The following is a 20619-nucleotide window of genomic DNA, read 5'->3' on the forward strand; positions in this document are numbered from 1 at the left end:
TCATTGGGGATGTAGGTCATCTCCATGGGGATTATGGGTCATGCATTGTGGGGGCAGCAGTCAGTTATGGGGGGAGAAGCAATGTCTGTACAAAATGTCCCAACTTGTGGTTCTATCAATCTCTCTGCCCCCTCTTCCACAAAAGTGGAAGTTGGGTGCATTTTAAGTTTACTTCAGTAATGGGCTCTTAAAAGCCTCTGGATCTCTAGTTTGGTGGGTGTTGAGTTTCCTCAGTATCTGTTCCCTTCACTTTTGTGCTGATATCAGGTTCACTGAGAAAGTAGCACTTTTGCTCTTGCATTCTTGCCTTCTCCTTTTCCACAATGTTCTGGGACCATAAAGAGTGTGACAAAGTGCTCACTTAACACTGAGCACTCAACCATCACTTCTCAGCACTTTGGTGGGTTTTGACTCTCTCCTTTGCTAATTGTAGTTTGAAAAAAAGAAGCTTTTCTGATCAAAGGGGGCAGCCACACTAGTTTATGGGCATAATAAACACAATATAAATATTAAAGGGCAATTTGACTTGTACAACATACCCATTTAGTCAACTAAAGAATCAGTTTCCTTCTTAGAGTCAATTAAATTTTCAGCCATTGGTTTTATACCAAGTTTTCAGTACTCAGGATGAATGTTCTCTAGTAAAATGGATCTCAGGTCCCATCAGAAAGCAGTTGGTTACACCCATAATAATTGTGCTACTTTTGTACTGTGTTTACCTCTTGCCTGGCTAGTTGGTTCTGCAGTTCTGTAAGCCTGTTGATGACTCCCCCCCACCCCGACACCCCCCCCCCCCCCAGGCAGCCTACATAAAACTTTCCAACACAATGACAGCTAGCCAACTGTAGTAGACTTCCAGCTTTATCCCAGCTGGATTGTTCAGTGTCTTGTGATCAATGTCTGTGATGTTTTCAACAATAGGATCTTGTCATCTAGCTCAAATATTTAGATTTGTATGTCAGTTGGAATAAAAGTCTGTTTTTAAAGCCTGTGAAACTAGCAAGGACTCATGAAGGGTTTGAGGGTGGGGAGTAAGGAGACAGGACGGTGGGTATGTAACACAGAGGGTAGAATACTGTGGGGCAGAGAACCAAAACTGAAGACATGAAAAACCTGCAGGGAAGCTACCTTCTTTGTTAATTAATTTAAGACATAATAAAAAGTAACAGAAACAAAAATCTCCAGTTTGAGCAGAAACGTCCTATGGGTTTATATAAAGCTATCTCAGAGCCTTTAGTGATGACAGGAAAATCCCAGTGTCAGGAATGGGATACCTCCTACCTTCCAATGAGTTTTTGGTCATTGAGACATATCCTAGCCTCCACCCACTAAAAATTAAGCTAAATTCTTAAAGGACAATCTCAACATGAAAGTTTAAGTATATTTTATACTTGGCCGAATAATTTATTTTCCCTTTTACAAAGTTGTGTTAAATTGTCCTCTTTAACAGAAAACATGAAAGAGCCTATGTTGCCATTTCCTGGCCTGACTGGTGATTACAATTTTAAATATTTTTGTTTATTTACTTTCAAACAGAGAGGGAGAAAAGGGGGGAGGGCACCTCACAGCCTCCTGCCATTGCAAACAAACTGGAAGCATGTGCCACTTTTGTGCATCTGGCTTTACTTGGGTAATGGGGAATCAAACCCAGGTCCTTAGGCTTTGTATGCAAGTGCCTAAACTGCTGAATCATTTCTCCAGCCACAATTACAACAATTTTAACATCTTACCATATAATAATTTTAAAGATAACTGATCTTTAGGTTTCTATTTGATTATCATTTTATTGGGTTATAACTGTCTATTTGTATTACTTTTATTATGAAATCCTTAATTGTGTCTTGCCTGTCATTGCACGTGATACTGTTCATCTGTTTACATGACTTAATTATGAGCTCCTGAAGATTATTACAACTTCCTCTGTATCATGTGCTATATTTTGCCTCTTTTTCTTAGTTTTAATTCATCTGTTCATGTCATCTTTTTTTCTGTATTATCTTATCTTTGTGATGTTAGTAGTCATTTGTATCTAGTAGGAGAGGAGAGATACATGAACCAGGGAGGCAGAGTTAAAGTGTTAACCTCAACACTGAAGAAACATGACTAGAAATCTCTGTGCCTCAGGACTTCCTTTCATAAGCTTGTTCCTTTCTCAAAGAGGGCTAGAGTGTTTATAAAGTACACTTCATAAGTAAGTGCTTACAGTGCCTGCCTAGCACTTAAATTTTCATTGTTTTTCTGATTATTATTTGTGTCAATAACATACTTTCCCTACCAAAAATCATAAGATTATTATGATCATGGATATTATTGTAATACTGATTTTGAATTGCTTTTGACTATTTAAAATTTTATGTTCATGTTTTGTAACTGAAACACTGGTATTTGCTCCCACAACAATGAGACACAATGGAGGTTTGAGTTTGAAGGAAACAGTGATGAAATATGAATTATTGAATAACCACTTCAAATTGATTACCACTTCAAATCTTAATGGCATATTTAGAAATATATTTCGAAAGCATAGTGTTCAGTGAATACCTTTAGGATGATTTGGGTGGCTAAAGAATATTTATTACGTGCATGTGTAATAGAAATAATGCACTCACAGCTTCTATCTGTTATGATATCCATAGAATGCTATAACCACATATTATTAGTTACTTTCAGTCTCCCATGTGGTTAGTTTGAATACTCAATAGATCTGAAATTTTATTTCTACATGAGGATATTTATGATATAATAGAAACATAAGGTATTTACTTAATAAACAAAACTTTTTTTTTTTTTTTTTTGGTTTTTCGAGGTAGGGTCTCACTCTGGTCCAGGCTGGCCTAGAATTAACTATGTAGTCTCAGGGTGGCCTTGAACTCTCGGCGATCCTCCTCCCTCTGCCTCCTGAGTGCTGGGATTAAAGGCGTGTGCCACCACGCCCGGCTAGTAAAATATTCAAATATATGTAGTAAACAGAGATCCACAGTTAAGAGAAAGAAAACAGAACAAATTATGAGCCTTTGCTTTGGTAGACTAGACTACTCAATAGGAAAGATATGGAGTAAGTGTGACTTGAACTGGAAAATAAATCCAATAAAGGAGAGTAGAATAGATATAAACACATATCAGTATTTCATATCCATTTGAAGTTTCAAAAACATTCAAATGCCTTGAAATATGTGATCCTAAGCCGGGCGTGGTGGTGCACGCCTTTAATCCCTGAACTCAGGAGGCAGAGGTAGGAGGAGTTCAAGGCCACCCTGAGACTACATAGTGAATTCCAGGTCAGCCTGAACCAGAGTGAGACCCTACCTCGAAAAACCAAAAAAAAAAAGAAAGAAATATGTGATCCTAGGATAATCCTTTTGAAACTGAGTTAAACTTACACAAATTGAGCTGCATGATTGCTCAGTGGTTAAAAGTTTCTTCTTCTTATTATTTTTAACAAAGCCTGATGACACAGGCTCACTTCCCAGTACCCACATAAAGCCAAATGTGCAAATGTGCAAAGTGGCCCATGGATCTGGGGTTCATTTTCCCCAGTAGAAGGACTAAATTTGAGAATGGACACAATCTCCATTCTCTCTCTCTTTCTCATACACACAAACAACTAAATCTTAAAAATAATTTAGCCAGATAAAAGTCAATAAATTTTAATATAAAGTACACAAATTTATATATTTGCATACATTTGAAAAGGAAAGCATTTCTAGCACCTCTAGAAAATCCTTATGTCCCTTCCAGGTCAATACTTAGTAGATAGAAGTGAGTGAAATGTCCATCTTCATAGCTACATATCACCTGTTCTAGACCTTCATATCAATGCATACATGTAATATACATGCTTTTGTCCACAGAACACAATATCTCTGAGGTTTCCTAAAAGCAACATATTTAAGAGAGTAGAAAAACCTGTTGCTAATTATTTTATGGTAACTTAAAATTTTAAATAAACAAGATATCGATATCCATTGGAAAATGAAGAAAACATGCTTATACACTCCCTCTACAGTGAAATACTTTAAGTCAATATAATGTAATTGTGGCAATGATCATATATAAAATATCATTACAGTAAGATTATGAGGTTCCTTGACACCTAAAGCCTCCAATGTCTTCTTATAAATGAAACAAATTGCTCATAATGTAGCAAATTGGCATTTTCAGAGTGGGTAGGAGATTTGGGAATTTCGATAAACTTGAGTATTTTCACAAATTTATTACTTTTGATTTATTGATTAGTTTCCTTAATAAAAAAATACATATGCCACTTAGAAAACATAAGAAAGGAAAGTTTTATATGAATGATAAACACTTAGGCATTTATTTGAGCACTCTTAAATTTATTTCAGAAGTATTTGCGTACTTATTTCTTCTTCCTCAGCATTAGCTCATTACCATTCAAAAAGGGCAAATAAAGGAATGTAGCTAAGTAGGGAAATATGAGAAATAATTAAAGTTACCAACAAAACAGAGAAAGCTAAAGAGTCTTTGTAATCATCAAAGCATCAGATTACTCAGTTCTTTAAATTAGAGCAAATGCTCAGCACTCTTAAAAAGTCTAGGTAATTAAATAGGCTCTGTACTTTGGCTATTTTGACTATAATCTTGATGATTTGGATGGTATTTTATTAATGATATCTCAAGGGTAATTTGCAGTAGCTTGGAAATTAATGAAATATTAATAACTAACAACCAAAGAAATGCAGATATGCCTGCTTTTGGGGAAAAAAAAACGTGACATGCATTCTCTTTACATTTAAATTATTTTATTTACATGTGTATTTGAAGCATGGGGATTCATATCATAACTCAGTGTCTTTTGGGATGAAATATGAAATACATATTGCATGATTCTTAAGAACTCTAACACAAAAAATATTTTATAAATAAGAAATATCTGGTGGCTGATAAAATACTTTTATATGATGAATAAATGATTTATATTTTCTTTCAAACATAATTCTGAGACCACAGCATAATAGTTGAACATTTTGTTGTTGCTGTTAATGAGAAACAAACATCATATTCTAGAGAATGGCTGAAAGTTAACTTCTGAAGAGGAAATCTTATGGCACTGTGTGGTAGGCACATGAACTTTCTGAGTGATTAAAAAGTCAATGTAAAGAACTCTGATGATAAACTACTGAGCCATCTCCTCAAAACTGATTAGCCATTAACTTACACCATCAAGAAATCACTAAAATTTTTACTTTCCAGTAGAGCTTTTACATTGCATAACCAGAATCTGAGTAATTTATTTGAGTTCACTGGTAAAAATGTTTTGCTTTACTTGGTTACCTAGACAATAGTACTTTTCACATTATAGGTTTATGACTAAAGTGGATCTAGAATTCCCTTTTATTTAAAAAGTTTATAAGGAATGCCGGTTAAACCTAGTACATTGTCCCATACATAATGTTAATTATCTAACACAGAAGAAAAGTAAATTTACATTTAAGAAGTGTAAAGTATAAATGCATTGCTTTTATTTTTAACTAGTTTTGAAAAATTAAGCTTTCTTTTCTTCAAAGAAGGAGAGAATATCACAGGATTTTTAACTTTAATCAGTTGAACATGATCTAGCATGACTCTAAATTTATTTTTCATGGATACAGCCAAAAAATAGTTTTCCCAATCATTTGAGAATCTGTCTCCTGTACAAGAAAATTGGCTTTTGTACTCAGAGCATTGTAAGAAAATTCCAGATTTTCAGAACTGACATTTTTGCTGCTGGCATTTCTTTAGATTTCTATGTAAAACACACATAGGTTTACATATAAATTCCATTACATGGATCACTGAAAAATGTTTCTCTGAAAATATTTTCTCTGAGTACATTGCATCTATCTACATACCTGAATGTTGTAATTTCTGATGTGGTATATCCTAAAAAATAAGCATTAATTATAACCAGGTCAAATACTAAAACTTTGTAACAGGTGATGCCAATGATATGAAAGGCATTAGCTCACTATATATGTTATTTTGCCAGCATGCAGTGATATTTTATTCTGAAAAATTAATAATTAATTCATGAATAATCATAAAGAACAATCATTAAAATGTATGTCTAACTTCACAAGGCATAATACTGAAGTATGTACTTATTTAATCTGGTAATTTTATTTATAGAACTGTTTCTTGTCCTTTTCTTTTTTTTAATTTTTTTGTTTATTTTTTATTTATTTATTTGAGAGCGAGAGCAAAAGAGGAGAGAGAGAGAGAGAGAGAGAGAGAGAGAGAGTTCTTCCAGCCTCTGCAAACGAAATCCAGACGCGTGCGTCCCCTTGTGCATCTGGCTAACGTGGGTCTTGGGGAACCGAGCCTCGAACCGGGGTCCTTATGTTTCACAGGCAAGCGCTTAACCGCTAAGCCATCTCTCCAGCCCTCTTGTCCTTTTCTTTAGGTTTGGTGCTGCTCTTTTTTTTTTTTTTTTTTTTTAAAGTATATATGATGTATGGATACATCATGTGTTGGTACTGTCCTTTCCCTCCTCGCCGACCCCAATCCACTGAGGGCCCTTCACAGTGGGACTTCTGCTCTTCCCCTTGAGGTCTCGGGTTATGAGCTGTGAGAGCAGCAGCCAGTCTCTGAGAGGCGGGGCAGTGCCTCTGGATGCGCCCTCCCAGCATGTGGCTCCTACAATCTTCCCACTCCCTCTTAAGCAAAAGTCCCTGAGCCTGGCGCGTGTGTTTTAACTCTACTTAAGCATTGAGCTCTCGGGAGCGCCTGGGTCTTTGCTTTGGTAGGTGGTGAGCGTCCTCAGGGTCTGTCTCCTTCACCCTGGTGCAGTTTGTCAGGCTCACCATGGAAGCAGCGCTCTTGCTCATCTCGCCATTTCCTCTGTGTTTTCACTTGAGCCCTGGCTGGTGTGCAAGGAGTGATTTTTCTCCTCTGTTCTGTTAACTTTTGAAAAAGAGAGAGAGAAGAAAAAAAAAAAAAAGAAAGAAAACAAAACAAAACAGACTTTCCAATAGAGAATGAAATCAGCATAGGTTAAATGGAATAAGCATTTTCAATTCAAAGAGAGTTTGATGGATGTAGGCCCAGTTTTGCCCAATGACTAGTGGGACCTTATGCTTGGAGAACATAATCTCGCTCTCCATTGTGTTCTGACCTGGTTCCCCACTCTAGCCACGTGTTTCCCCTGAGTGGATCTCTCAGCCAATCAGAAAGTCCTTGGTTTCTGCACCAAGGCCGTGTGCCCCCATTTCACAGGTGCGTGTGTCCTGTCAGGCTGGTCGCATTTGAATGGCAGTGTCCTCTGTTTGCTAACAATGTTATTGACCACTATCCCCCAATATCTCATATAGCACTTTCCAGCACTATATAGGCTTTCTGAGGACTGGCGCCTTTAAGGTTTCCAGCCAAATCTCTTAAAGTTCTGTGTTGGCAGGATGGGGTGACTTCAGCAATATGGTCTTACCTTTTACCTCAGATGGGTACTCAAGTGCTTTGACAGAAGCTTATCCTGTTTTGGGGACCTCACAGGTCTCTATAATCAGCAGCTGAACGTGGGTAGCAACTGATTTCTGGTAGTGGGAGTTGCAAGCCAGAGCCAACTGTTTTAAGGTTAGGGTACATACCACTTTTCCAGGGCCTTTCTTATCAGAACCCCCCCCCCCATACACCTATTGAGGGTTATATATCTTACAGTCTACTATTCAGGGGAAAGTTTGCTTTGGCACCAAGTAATTTGGGTTTAATTTTGTGTGTATCTCCCCCCAACTTGCCCTTCCCATCCCTCCAACCCGTCGTACTCTTTGCCTGGCCCTCAAGATAGCTATTGCTCTTTTCCATCTCGTAGTATGTCCTTTCTCTTCACACACCTTTTTGGTACTATTCATTCCTTCCCCCCCCCTCTTTCTTTTTTCTTCTTTCCTCCAAGACACCTCCCTCCTCTCTGTTTCTCTATATGAATATGTCTATTGTGATTAATACATCTAGTATTTTCTTGAATGTATGTTGATTGTGTTTAGAACTGCATGTATGAATAATAACAGTGGAAACTTTTCAGAGGAAGTGCCATGGTAAGGTAACTTCTTCAGAATAATTTGTGAGGTGATTTGTAATAGAAACTTGTAACATCCTATATAAAAAGACATGCTTAGAAATATCTTAAATTGTATTTCCTTGAAGTAAGATTTAAAGAATTACATATACTTATTACTAGGAAAAGCCATCTGATGTAGATGTGTCATGGGAATAAATAAGGGTCTAATATTTTCCCAAACCAAAGATTAATGATATGTTATTAGGATTTGTCCTTGATGTCAATACACTGTGTGTGAAAATAGTGGCCCTTTAAAAAGTACAGGTTTAAGAGGTTGCGTCTAGTCAATGAACCCTTTGTAAAATAAAGTTTATTAATTTCTACATTACATGATATTGAATGATAGGAGTGTAAAGGTGCTGAGGATTCTGTACTAACTCCTTCAACTATAGCTACCGCACATGTCTTCTCTTGCATTCTATTATGCTTTGTGGCAATCTACCTCCTCATAATCTCTTCAGAGATTTTACTTATCCACTGATACGTGCTACTGAGATATTATTTAACCTTGATTATTACACTGTTCATACTATGCTATGGTATTTAGAATAATGTTTTTATCAAATGTAAATTCTTAGAAGACAGTCCACATCTCATTTAAATATATATTCAGGTTTAACCCCATGTTGGCTGTATGACCAAGTAAATAGTCACATGTTGAATAAATGAATGAGTAAATCCCCTTACACTAACAGTGAGTCAGCAGCAGTTTTCATCAGGGGTTCTTGACCAAAATCCAATCTGCTTTATTGAAAAGCTTATATATTTACAGGTTAATACTAAAGCCCCTAAAAGTCATAGAAAAATTGCAATAAAAATTACCTATAAGTTTGAAAGTCTCCTTTCTGAACTGAAGTTGTATTCTGACTTGAAAAACATTTATTAGTTCTCTAATTTAATATATTTATATATATTAACTTATTAATATTTTTATATATTAAATGATTATGTGTGTGTGTGTGTGTATGCAATATTTTATTTTAATTTATTTGAGAGAGAAAGAGAGAATGGGCATGCCAAGACCTTTAACCACTGCAAACAAATTTCAGATGCATATGCCACCTTGTGCATCTGGCTTATATGGGTACTGAGGAATTGAACATGGGTCCTTAGATCTCACAGGCAAATAAATACCTTAACTGCTAAACCACCTCTCCAGCCCTATGAGTTACATTTGAATTGTAATGATTTCCTTATGTGAAGTTAATATATTACCACAAATGGTCTTGGTGATTTTTGTTTCAGTACTAACTTCAATTTGAATAGTATATTAATCATATTTTTATTTTTTAAATTGTAACTTTCCATAATTATGTACAATAAAACACAATAATTCCCTCCCTCTCCCACTTTCTTCTTCACAAATTCACTCTCCATTGTATCCCCCACCCCTCTCAATTACTCTCTCTTTCATTTTGATGACATCATATTTTCCTGCTTTTTTGAGGGTCTTAATGTATGTAGTACTAGGATACCTCATTTAATATAATCCTTTTTAGATACATCCATTCCCTGCCAATTTCATATTTCTACTTTTCTTTACCGCTGAGTAGAACTCCATTGTATAAATGTGCCACATCTTCATTATCCACTCATCAGTTGAGGGACACCAAGACTGGTTGCATTTCCCAGCTATTGTGAATAGAACAGTAGCAGACATGGACGTACAAGAATCACTACGGTAGTGAGACAAGTTCTAGGGATGTATGCCTAGGAGTGATATAGCTGTGTCGTATGATAAATCTATCTTTGGCTGTGTTAGGAACCTCCACACTGATTTCCACAATGGCTATAAAAGTTCACTTTCCCAATGAGAGTGTATACAGGTTCCTCGTTTTTAGCACCCTCACCAAAATTTATTGTCATTTGTTTTCTTGACTGATAGCCATTCTGACAGGAGTGAGATAGAATCTCAAAGTAGTTTTAATTCACATTTCCATGATGGCTAAGTATGTAGAACTTTTTTTTTTTTTTTTTAAGATGGTTATATGCCAACTTCTTTTGAGAATTCTTTATTTAGTTTCATAGCCCCCCCCCCCCTTTTTTTTTGAGGTAGGGTCTCACTCTAGCTCAGGCTGACCTGGAATTCACTATGTAGCCTCAGGGTGGCCTTAAACTCGTGCTGATCCTCCTACCTCTGCCTCCTGAGTGTTGGGATTGAAGGTGTGTGCCACCATTCCCGGCCATAGCCCATTTTTTAATTGGGCTGTTTGATTTCATATTATTTAGTCTCTTGAGTTCTTTTTATATCTTGGATGTTAATTTTCTGTCAGATGTATAGCTGACAAGGATTTTCTCCCATTCTGTAAGTTGCCTCTTTGCTCTATAAACAGAGTTGTTTGCTCAACAAACACATTTTTAATTTCATGAGGTCCCAGTGGTTGATTAGTGATTTTATTTCCTGAGCAACTGGAGTTATATTCAGGAAGATGTTGCCCCTATGCTGGTGTGTTGAAAGGTTTCCCCTACGTTTTCCTCTAACAGTTTTTGTTTCAGGTCTGATATTAAAGTCTTTGATCCATTTAGACTTGATTCTTATGCATGGAAAGAGATAAGTATATATTTTCATGTTTCTTCATATAGATATCCAGTTTTCCCAGCACCATTTGTTAAATAGTCTGTCTTTTTGTCAATGAATATTTTTGGCATTTTTGTTGAAATCAGATGGTTGTACTGCTTGGAGTTACATCTAGGTCCTCTATTCTGTTCCATTTATCTACATGTCTGTTTTATGTCAGTACCATGCTATTTTGCTGTTTTTGTTACTATGACACTGTAATATAGCTTAAAATCAGGTATGGTAATACCCCCAGAATTATTTTTGATGTTTAAAATTATTTGGGCTGAGTTCTTTTGTGCTTCCCAGTGAATTTTAGATTTTTTTTTCTATTTCCATGAAGAATGCCATTGGAAGTTTGAGGGGGATTGCATTAAATGTGTAGATTGCTTTTAGCAAGTTACATATTTTCACAATATTGATTCTTCCAATTCAAATACATGAGATGTCTTTCCATTTCCTAACATCTTCTGCAATTTCTCTCTTGTGTGTTTGAAAGTTTTAGTTGTAAAGAATTTTTACTTCCTTGGTTAGGTTTATTGCAATATAGTTTATTTATGTACTTATTTACTTATTTCGAGACCATTGTGAATGCCAGTAATTCCCTGATTTTATCCTCCACATGCTTTTGTTAGTATAGAGCATTTCTACTCTATTGACTTCTGTATGTGTGTTTTGTATCCTGCTATTCCTCTACAACTGTTTATCAGCTCTAACAGTTTACTGGAAGCATATTTAGGGTCCATTATGTATAGAATTATATCATGTGCACATAGTGATAATTTCTTTTCTTCCTTTGCAGTTTGTATCACTTTTATGTGTATGTCTTGCATTATTGCTTTAGTTAAGATTTCCAGTACTATATTGAATAAAACTAGGGACAATCAACAGCCTTGTCTTGTTTTTTTATTTTGGTAGAAAAGCTTCAAGTTTTTCCCCATTTAGTATTATGTTGCTATTGGTTTGTCATAAATAGCCTTTATGTTGAGATATGCTTCTTCTACTCCCAGTTTCTTTATGACTTTTACCATGAAGTGATGTTGAATTTTGTCAAATGCTTTTTCTGCATCTGTTGGTGTGATCATGTGATTTTTTATCTTTCAGTCCACCATGCCTGGCTTGATAATTCTTTTTTTTTTTTCTTTTTTTTTAACTTTGTATTTATTTCTGAAAGAGAAAGAGAGAGAATAGGCGCACCAGGGCCTTTAGCCCTTGCAAACGAATTGAAGACACATGTGCCCCTTGTGAATTTGGTTTACACATGTCCTGGGGAATTGAACCAAGGTCCTTTGGCTTTGTAGGCAAATGCCTTAACCTCTAAGCAATCCCCCCAGCCCTGATAATTCTTTATACACTTTAATTTTTTGGCACGAGTGTGTTTTGCTGCTTTTCTGCATTTCTACCCCTAGGTTGCTTTGGTATGTTTACTACACTATCTTACCTAGAAGTCCTTAATCTTATTTGTAAAAGATATATAGTCAATTTTATATAGGGTATATTTCCAATTTTTACAATAAAGTATTGGGCTGGAGAGATGGCTTAGCAGTTAAGGCACTTGCCTGGGAAGCCAAAGTTCCCAGGCTTGTTTCTCCAGGTCCCATATAAGCCAGATGCACATGTGGGGCATGTGTCTTGAATTTGCAGTTGCTAGAAGCCCTGGCATGCCCATTCTCTCTCTCTCTTTCTCTCTCTTCTCTCCTTCTGCCTCTAGTAAATAAATGAAAATGAAATTTTAAAGAAAATATACACAACAATAAAATTTTGTAATAAAATATTTCAACATAATAGTGTGGTTTTAATAAGTGTTTAACATAGGAAGGCCTGGCAGAATATATTTCAATTCAGTCACATAAAACAAAGCTTAAAATAAAATTTTATCAATGTGGTCTAACATGGGGAAAAGATTTTTGTTTACTTTTATGGTTATTAACATTTGAGGAGTTTAATACATTACATTTCCTTGATAATGACATGCATTAAAGACAATCTATTTTAGTTTTACTCACCAAACTTATTAAGTGCTAAATGGGGCATTTTAAAAATGTTTAATTTATTTATTTCAGAAAGAAAGAATCAGACACAGAGTGTATTTGGATGCACCAGGGCCTTTTGCCCCTGCAAACAAACTCCAGATGCACGTACCACATTGTACATCTGGCTTTACATGGGTACTGGGGAATAAAATCCAGGCTGTCAGGCTTTGCAATCAAGTGCCTTTAACCACTTAACTATCTCTTACACCCTGGAATAATTTTTAATGGAAACTTAAAAATAATTATTCAGAAGCCAGGCATGGTGGTGCATGCCTTTAATACCAGTACTCAGGAGGCAGAGATAGGAGGATTGCATGAGTTTGAGGCTACCCTGAGACTACATAGTGAATTCCAGGTCAGCTTGGTCTACAGTGAGACTCTACCTCAAAAATTAAAAAAAAAAATAAATTCAAGTTTCTTAGGTAAATATAAACAATACAACATATGAGGGAAACATTTAAAGAGACAAGGAATGTTGAATACCTAGAAAGGCTGTAAATCAGATATCAAGGGAGGATGGTGAATTCTTCCTAAATATGATTGTGTCATGCATACTTTTAGGAAATTTATCAAGTTAATTGACCTGCATCCCACTTGAACCCATGGACATTTAATGTATTATTACACAGAATTTAATAGGGTTATTTTTTATAATATAGAGTTTGAGAATCATAAAAGAAATAGGCATAAAATGCATAAATATAATTGATTTGTTGGGCTGGATAAATGGCTTAGTGTTTAGTTAGCTTGCCTGCAAAGCCAAAGGACCTTGGTTTGACTCCCCAGTACCCATGTAACCCAGATGCAACAGGTGGCACATGCATCTGGAGTTCATTTGCAGTGGCTGGAAGCCCTGGCATGCCCATTCTCTCTCTCCCCCTCTTTCTCTCTGTCAAATAAATAAATAAAAATAAAATAACTGCTTTGTTTACAATATTTTTAGAATGATCCAACACATGCATGCAGCAAGAAGGAAAATGTACTTTAACAACCCATTAAAACGTCCATTATTGACATGCTAGAGATGAGATTTTTTTTTAAATATTTTTTTTTTTGGTCAAATGTTCTGTTTTAAGGTATGTGTCTAATTTTGGCATCAATATGCCTAATTTAGGTTAACAAACACTTAATAAACACTCATGTATACCAAACAATCTATTAGGTACTAATTAAGTGGATTTAGGGAGATTGCTGTGATTGTACAAAGGATTACAGTCACAGTAGATCAGCCAGCTACTGTTGCAAGCATATGTATGTATGATATAAAATAACTGAGTTAATAATCAGTGTTGATGACCTCCCCCAGTGTACTGTGCTGTGTTTCAGGACATAACAACATAATTTGGAAAGATTAGACATTCAATATGATATGATCATGAAAGTAATGATTAATCTTGATGAAGGAATTGTTGAGAGAAGATCCAAAAAAGTTATGTTCTATTCTGGAAATAGAATACTGCCTTAAAAAAAGTGGTATATAGAAAGTGTATATAGAAACATAGTGATGCTTTTATTTTAGAAAAGCCCAGATAATGCTAGAAGAGTGTTGTAATATTCCTGTTGAGTTGTGAATACATTGAAACTTATATATGGTGATAATGAGGGGCTTGAGACAAAATTTCAGAAATCAGTGAAGGACTGAGATACAGTATCAAAGTCAGGAAGCAGGATTCTCCACAGCAATTCATTCATTCAATAGGCAACATGAAGTAATGGGGTATAACATGCCATTATCAAGAAAATTGCTCAAAGTTAATTTGGATTTTTTTAATCAAAACACTTACCTAATAGATGAGCTACAAGACATACAAAGTCAGCACAGAAAGTAAGGAAGATCAGTTCTGAATGTATTTCTTGTATTTCTATTGTGTTCATGCACATTTATCATATTCAGCAAAGCATATCTCTTCTGTGCCATCTAGCTTAAAAGAAGCCCATGAACCTTTTCTGCCTCCCAGTTGAAGGTCACATGTAAAGAACATGTTAGCAGATAACTGTCCCAGTGAGTAGGGCAGCATCCATTCATGAATGTAAGAATGTGAGCCAGGCATGGTGGCCTACACCTTTAATCCCAGTACTCAGGAAGCAGAGGTAGGAGAATTGCCATGAAATTGAGGCCACTGTGAGACTAAAGAGTGAATTCCAGTTCAGCGTGGGCTAGAGTGAGACCCTACCACAAAAAAAAAAAAAAAAAAAAAAAAAGAATGTGGGTTTCACAAAACCTGAGAGGAGTAGTTATTTCATGTGAGATTGAGTTCCTACTCCTAAATATATTTTATTTTTCTTTGTAGCTTAGATTTTTTTTTATTTTTTTATTATTTTTTTGTTCATTTTTTTTAAATTTATTTATTTGAGAGTGACAGACACAGAGAGAAAGACAGATAGAGGGAGAGAGAGAGAATGGGCGAGCCAGGGCTTCCAGCCACTGCAAACGAACTCCAGACGTGTGCGCCCCCTTGTGCATCTGGCTAACGTGGGATCTGGGGAACCGAGCCTCGAACTGGGGTCCTTAGGCTTCACAGGCAAGCGCTTAACCGCTAAGCCATCTCTCCAGCCCTGTAGCTTAGATTTTTATACCTAACTCTCTATGCTACTAATGGACATATCCATACTCCTCTAAGCACACCGATTCTTTCCCAACTAAGAAATCTCACCGAAACTGTACAGGGCTGGACATGAATCAAATGAAGAGGTGCAGAGTACAGCTCTGGGAGACAGAGTGTTATCTGATAACTTGAAGGAATAACATTTATCTTACCTACTTCCAGAGCAAGTAAGAGGTTTTCTTCTGAAAGAAACGTGAGGTAGCTTGTCATTTCCACAGCAAAGGAACAGAAGTCCCAGGCATAAAGACTATGTACCGCGGGATGGATAAAAGCATGCAAAATGCCAAAGATGTGCAAAAAGGTTCAAATGTGCATTTTGTGCCTATAAAATATAAACATATATACAGAAATTGTGTTCATATGTATATATTGTTATATATATACAATACACAGTGTTCCAGTTTGCTTCACCATACTCAATCTAATACATGGCTTCATAAAATAAAGTATATCAATGAACACACATATGTTCACATGACAGCCCATGTGGTTTTACAGTTATTTTTTATTTATTGTTTACTCTTCTCTTTATTTATTTTTATTAGTTTTCTATTCTGCAAGTACAGGCAGTTTGGTACCATTATTAGGCTCATCTGTGACCTACCCCCTCCCCATTGGCCCCTCTTTGTTGAGGTATATGGGTCCTGCATTGTGGAGTTAGCCCATAGTTATTAGTACGATAAATGTCTCTGCTTATCATGACCCAACATGTGACTCTGACATTCTTTCCGCCCCCTTTTCCGCAAAATTTCCCTGAGCCATATTGAATTCATTTTTGGTCTGCTTCAATGATGAGGTGTTGGGGGCCTCTGGGTCTCTGAATCTCTGATTTGGTAGTTGATTTTTCTCTGTGTTGGTCTCCTTCCCCCTTGTGCTGGTATCCTGTTCATCAGGAAAACAACACCCTTGCTTGTTTTGCCAATTTTCCTTAGTTTCAGCTGGGGCCTTTTTGAGGTATGATGGTGTGGCTCTCTTCTTAGGATCTGAATCTATCTGAAAAAGAGAAGCAGATTCTCCAATGGAGAGTAAGTTATCACCAGGACAAATGAGATAGCCCTTACTTTTTTATAGAAAGTTTAATAGGAGTAGGCCCTCTTCTAGCCCATGATTGATGGTAGCTTGATATTGGAGAGTGGACTTATGTTTGGATATGGTTCTGACGTGTTTCCCAACTCCAGCTATGGGTCTTGTGCCACTGAGGGGATCAGTTAGCCGAATCAAGGGCAGTTGGTTCCCCAGCACAGCTGTGTGCCACTATTGCACTTGTGTGGGCATCACACCAGGTTATTTGCTGCTAAGTAGGTTGAACCATGAGTTGCTTGGACAGATATTGGTCGTTTCCCCCATTCGCCCATGTAGCACCTTCTGGCACTAGACACGCTGACTGTCTGGGGACCAACTCTCTCCTGGCTCCCAGCCATGCCTTTCCATTTTACAGTGTCAGCTGCATGTGGTGTCTTCAGCAACAGGGTCTTACAACTAACATTTGGTGGGTCATCAAGTACTCTGACAGAAATCTGTCATTCTTTTAGAAAACCTTGTATGTTTCTTTGATTAAAAGCTCACTGTGGGTGATAGCCCCATGCTGGTGCTGGGAGTTACAGGTCAGTGCCCCCTAAGAAAATGAGGAAAAAAGGTAACTAATATATAGGAGTTAGAGAGGAGAGAGAGAGGAGGGGAGAGGGAGAGGGAGGGAGGGAAGATGTAGAGGATTTACGTTAGACTTGATCCTACCCTCTTCAGTGTCTTGTGGTTCAGGTGTTTCCTGTAAGGGCCTGGTGAAGGTTCAGCCATTTGGTCTGCCTTTTAGGAAGTAGAATTTTATGGTACCAGTGCCATTTGGGTCTAGAATATTGTTTCCTACCCCTTCGATGCCCTCCTAGTGTCTAGTCCATGAGATGCTTGCTGGGTGTGTAAGGTACCTTGGGTAGATTCAAGTTAGGTGCTGTAGATGAGTGAGACTATGTGGCGATTTTTTTTCTGTGATTGGGTAAGTTCACTGAGAATGATCTGTTCCAGGTTCAACCATTTTTCCTCAAATTTCTCTGTGTCATTTTTTCTTACTGCTGTATAGAATTCCATTGTGTAGATATACCACATCTTAGTTATCTATTCTTCTAGTGATAGACATCTGGGTTGATTCCAGCTCTTAGCTATTACGAATTGAGCTGCTGAAAACATGGTTGAGCAAATCTCTCTGGCCTGTGGTTTGAAGGTTTTAGGGTAGATGCCAAGTAAGGGAATAACTGGGTCTGTTGGTATCACTATAGTCAGCTTTTTCAGGAGTCTCCATATTGCTTTCCAAAGTGGTTTTACCACCCTACATTCCCATCAACAGTGGGTGAGTGTTCCTGCTTCTCCACATCCTCGCCAGCATTTATTTTCATTTGATTTTTTTATGTTTGGTTTTACAGTTATTTAAAGTGTTATATTTGTATATTCATGGAACTCATGCACTTCATATATGTATATATATATATATATATATATTCTGTATTCCTGCTTATGTCTATGAGGTTATGCCATTTTCATCTTTGTCAATGATTATGGTTGATTTTCAGAAACTGGGTTTCAGTTCTATCTTCAAACGTTCTATAAATAAGAATATTTGGAATTGTTGATAAAAATTACATGATAGTTTCATTCTTTATCCATATTGGGCAAGATGAATAAAAACATAACATTGTAACTATTTTATAATCACTGACAATTCAGAGTTGTAGAATTCTTCAGCTCAGTGTGGCATTTTTGATGACTTCATTAGCAAAATAAAAACCCTGGGTAAATTTAGGTGACTGCAATTTATATAAGACGCATGTGGACATGTTATTAAATTTATGTTTGCTTTCATTAGCAAATGACTGAGAGTTCTTATAGTCAACCTTGTATATAGTCTTTTTAAATAACGTAAATATAAATTATCACAGATTAACTAGTGCTTTCACTGGCAGTTTTAAATATCCACAAAATCTCTTCATTTACTTCTCCACTTAAAACAAACTTGCTTTGAGATGAAAAACATGGGCAGTTTTTAAGTTTCAGATTCTGGTTTGAACAATGTTAGCATTATCATGAAACTTTTTCATTGCCCCTTCTGTAAACATTTCTCTGATGACCCATGCTTATCATTCTACAGTAATATAATATTATTGAGTTGTGATCAAGCAATTTCAGAGTCTGCTGGCAGGACTTCTTGGCTATCTGAAAGAAGTGTCTATTGAATATTTATTGAGGCAGGCATGACACAAGTGCTCTTCTCTAGCAGGAATTAGCTTGGAATGACCATATAACAGAAAACAGCCTGAAGAATAAAAACATAAATTAATATTTAAGAAACATGAAGGGGTGGGAGGAGGAGAGTTCATAGAGGAACCCAGGGGTGAGATCCTGGAATGCTTTTTTTATGCATCACAGTATGAGTTTGCATTAAATTCTAATTACAAAAAGAAGCAATTATGGAGCTCAAAAGAAACATACTGTTATTTATTTTACGTTGTAAAAAGAATTAAGAGGCTCTCACTCTTTTCCCAGGGAGTATATTGTCACTGGAAATGGAAATGCTGTGACTATTTTATGACCTATTTTGGATATAGAATTGTGGTTCAGTGGGGTAAGAAATAGGAATAGCTTCTTATACTTTGGTCTAAGTAAAAGAGTAGATGATATGCTGAAGGAGGAGTGTTCTTGCGATGACTGGATGTTTCATAATGCCTAACAGACAGCCAGAAAGTCAGAGATAGAATGCATTCCTTCTTTAGCAATGCTCTTAAAAAACTGGAAAAAAAATACTTACGTTAGTCATATGATAGGGTTTTGTGATTTAGGCACTTCTGTTATAACTTATCAAGGCATATTGCACCTTCTTATGCATTAAATTAAATTATTATCAACCCATTTTACCAAGGCCTAGGATCACCATGTGCATGTTCTAAAATGAATGTCTTCTTTCAGATCTAAATGCGTCTGTAAGAATATTAGGGTAAGTAAAGAAATGTCATTTTGAAGATAAGAAGAACCCAATGTATTATACCTTATCTACTGAGTTTAGTTTTATGAATAATAAAAAAAAAAAAAACAACTAGTAGATGTTGCCGTCAGGTTCATATTGCCAGCAGAAAACATTCAACCAAGAGCAGGTTGTGGGAGCAAAAGCTTATTTTGATTTGCAGACTAGAAAGGAGAGTCCATGATGGCAGGCGAAAACGAGGCATGAGCAGAGCATGGACGTCACCTCATGGCCGACATACGATATAAAACAGCACCTGGAGAGTGTGCCAAACATTGTCAAGAGGAAGCTGGCTAAAACACTCATAAGCTCACCCCCCAACAATACACTGCCTGCAGGAGGCTTTAATTCCCAAATTGTCATCAGCTGGGGACCTAGCATTCAGAATACCTAAGTTTATGGAGTACAGCTGGACCAAACTCCCACATTCTGTCTCTGGCCCCCATAAATTGAGAACCATACATGATGTAAAATGCAATGCATTCATCCAACTTTTTAAAATCCCCATAGTTTTTAATCAATCCCAAATATATTCAAACAATCCCATAGTCCAAGGTATTTTAACTGAGTCATAATAACACAAAAAAAAAAGAAAGGAAAAGAAAAGAAAAGAAAGAGTGGGAAAAAAATCCCATAATAGCACAGAATAAACATTCACATTGCAAAAGATTTCACTGAGCATAGCAAAGAAATTTTCAACCAATAAAAGATTTAGGCACGACAAACATCAAACTTGGTAGCTTCAAGTCCAACAACAGTAGTAAGTGACAATTCTCCAAGTCTGATAATTATCATCATTGAAAATCTCTGGAGTTCCAATTCGCCCCTCCAGCTAGTCTACTCACAGTCCCAGAAAACTTCATCTAGTGCTGACAGTTCTCCTTGACAGCCATCCAATAATCCTGGCATCTCCACTGGGTCTCCACTCCAACCCATGGTTCATCCTAATGGCTCCACAGGGCTCCACAATGGTAATACAACAAGCTTGCCCATGACCATTTCCAAAACACAAAACTGTGCTACAAATTTGTTGTACTCCATAATGCCAAGAGAGCTGCCAATTTGTTAATCCAGGGGGGGATAAAGCAGGGCCCTTCAAAAATGTGTGCATTCTTCCTGTTATCCCAATGCAGGTCAGCTGGCCCAGTATCAATGGCTGTAATCTCATACAATTGCAGCTAAATGGGCAACATTTTCCACCCAAAGATTTCTTTCTGCACCATATTCTTCTGCCCTGTAAATGAATTGATACAGGTATTTAGAGGCTACTTTTGCTAAAAATTGTTCTTGTAAAGTTGAATTTTTATTATCTCTCCTACTTAGTACAATTTTTGCTCTATTCTGTCATTATGTAAGCTGTCAGTGAA

General features: G+C 36.7%; 1 protein-coding gene across 7 annotated transcripts in view; it reads left to right on the forward strand.

The window, feature by feature from the left end:
- Erbb4 (erb-b2 receptor tyrosine kinase 4) overlaps positions 1 to 20619 on the forward strand; it is a 1092347-nt gene that overhangs the window by 634035 nt on the left and 437693 nt on the right. The gene's annotated exons all lie outside the window — the stretch shown is intronic.

Source organism: Jaculus jaculus, chromosome 4 (genome assembly GCF_020740685.1).
Source record: "Jaculus jaculus isolate mJacJac1 chromosome 4, mJacJac1.mat.Y.cur, whole genome shotgun sequence".
Lineage (NCBI taxonomy): Eukaryota > Metazoa > Chordata > Mammalia > Rodentia > Dipodidae > Jaculus > Jaculus jaculus.